Source organism: Penaeus chinensis, chromosome 21, assembly GCF_019202785.1.
Source record: "Penaeus chinensis breed Huanghai No. 1 chromosome 21, ASM1920278v2, whole genome shotgun sequence".
Taxonomy (NCBI): Eukaryota; Metazoa; Arthropoda; class Malacostraca; order Decapoda; family Penaeidae; genus Penaeus; species Penaeus chinensis.
Window position 1 is genome coordinate 12,148,740 of NC_061839.1, and position 2,500 is coordinate 12,151,239.

Consider the following 2,500-nt stretch of genomic DNA (forward strand, 5'->3'; position numbering starts at 1 on the left):
TTCTCCAGCTCCAGAAGACCACTTCCAGTTCGTAACTTTTAGGGAAAACTAGTTTGTTGAAAAGAAAGAGGGAGCGAAGAGGCAGACTCACTGACAGACAGACAGACATTCACTCACGCTACAATACAAATGTACAAATAGACAAACATTCACTCACGCTACAAGACAAATCTACAAGCAGGCAAACAGATAGACATATATCCAGGCAGATAGATAGATAGCAAATCCATAAAATGGGGAATGTGAAACAAATACAGACGCAAAGAGATGAGAAGACAATGACAAACGGACAGACAAATGCATATGAAAATGAAGAGAGTGAGAGAGAACTTCGCCGATCGTTGGCTATATGAAAAAGAGAGAATAAGCCACAACAATTTCTCGGGTGTTTAGCTATTATTTTAGATGAGTTAGTCTTTACGGAGAGAGGGAAAAATACAATAGCTTCAGCTCATTTCCCTTTGACGATGAAACTCTCCTTTGTAAGAGCGGTTCTTGACGTCAGATTCTCGTTCTGTATCCTTTGTTTTCTATTCAAGCGAATTGTATCATATCATTATATGCATATATATATATATATATATATATATATATATATATATATATGCGTGTGTGTGTGTGTGTGTGTGTGTGTGTGTGTGTGTGTGTGTGTGTGTCTGTGTGTGTGTGTGTGTGTGTGTGTGTGTGTGTGTGTGTCTGTGTGTGTGAGTGCATACACACACATACACACATACTATTACACTCATACTCACACACACATATATATATATACTTACATATGTATGTATATATGTATATATATATATATATATATATATGTGTGTGTGTGTGTGTGTGTGTGTGTGTGTGTGAGTGCATACACACACACACACACACTTCGCTCGACGTTGTTCCGGTCGTAAAGAGGTAGAAGATAAAAGAAAACTTGCAACTGCCACTTTTTTCGGATATTCGTGTGACAGATGGATAGATTGGTAAAAAAAAAGAATAGTGCCTTTGCTAGAGGGATTCAAGAAACAAAAAGAGACAAAGAAAAACATAACCGGAAAGGATTAGGGAAGGATAGCCGGAGAGCTAGGTAGGAAGAGAATTTTTTTTTTTTTTTTTTTTTTTTTTGGCAAAATTCACTTCCTGTCCTGCGTTGGGGTATACTGCCACCGCTGAACTGTTTTATCGAGATTTTATTTGACTTGTCTCTCTTTCTCTCACACACACGCACACATCTACATCTGCATATATATATATATATATATATATATATATATATATATATATATATATATATATATATATGTATATATATATATATATATATATATATATATATATATATATTTGTGTGTATGTGTGTGTATGTGTGTGTGTGTCCAGGCTGCATATATACGCACACACACACACACACACACACACACACACACACACACACACACACACACACACACACACACACACACACACACACACGCACAAACACACACACGCACGGCCAGGTATTGTAAAAGGAATCAAAGTTATGATGTTTAAAGCCGAAAAACAAATATCGGGAAATATCGAAGTCAACCGTCAGCTGCAGCATTTTCTATGGAACGGAAATTTCAGTGGAAATGTATTTTAAGGGAATCTTGGAAGTCTTGCAATTAGCATATTCACAATGATATTCTTGTGTGGGCACGTACTTGCGCTTATGTGTGTGCGTGTGTGTTACTGGTAGGCAGGGAAAGAGAGAGAGAGAGGGGGGGGGGGGAGAGAGAGAGAGAGAGAGAGAGAGAGAGAGAGAGAGAGAGAGAGAGAGAGAAAGAGGGGGGAGGGAGGTATAGATAGAAAGAGAGAGAGAGAGAAAGAGAGGGGGAAGGGAGAGATATATAGATAGATAGAGAGAGAGAGAGAGAGAGAGAGAGAGAGAGAGAGAGGGGGAGGGAGGGAGGGAGGGAGGGAGAGAGGGAGAGAGAGAGAGAGAGAGGGGGGGGGGGGAGAGAGATAAGGAGAGAGAGTGAGAGAGAGATGTGGGGATATATATATATATATATATATATATAGAGAGAGAGAGAGAGAGAGAGAGAGAGAGAGAGAGAGAGAGAGAGAGAGAGAGAGAGGAGGAGGAGGCGGGAGAGACCCTGCAAGCAAGTGCATGTGCCTAAGCCTTTCAGTAAAGTAAAAGAGGTCTGCCCTGCACTTCCTTGACCTGTTTTCAAAATGCCTCAAATTCCGCGCTTTTCATTCAAATAATCTCGCGCTTCTTAATTTTCCTGTTCTTTATTGAAGCCCACGTGGCCTAAGCGCATCAAAGCTCAAAGAAACATGCAAAACTGGAATGGAAATTACCTCTTGCAGGACAGCGTGTGTGTGTGTGTGTCTGAGTGAGCGTATGTGTGTGTGTACGTGTGTGTGTGTGTGTGTGTGTGTGTGTGTGTGTGTGTGTCTGTGTGTGTGTGTGTGTGTGTGTGTGTGTATGTGTGTGTGTGAGTGAGCGTATGTGTGTGTGTGTGTGTTTGTGTGTGTA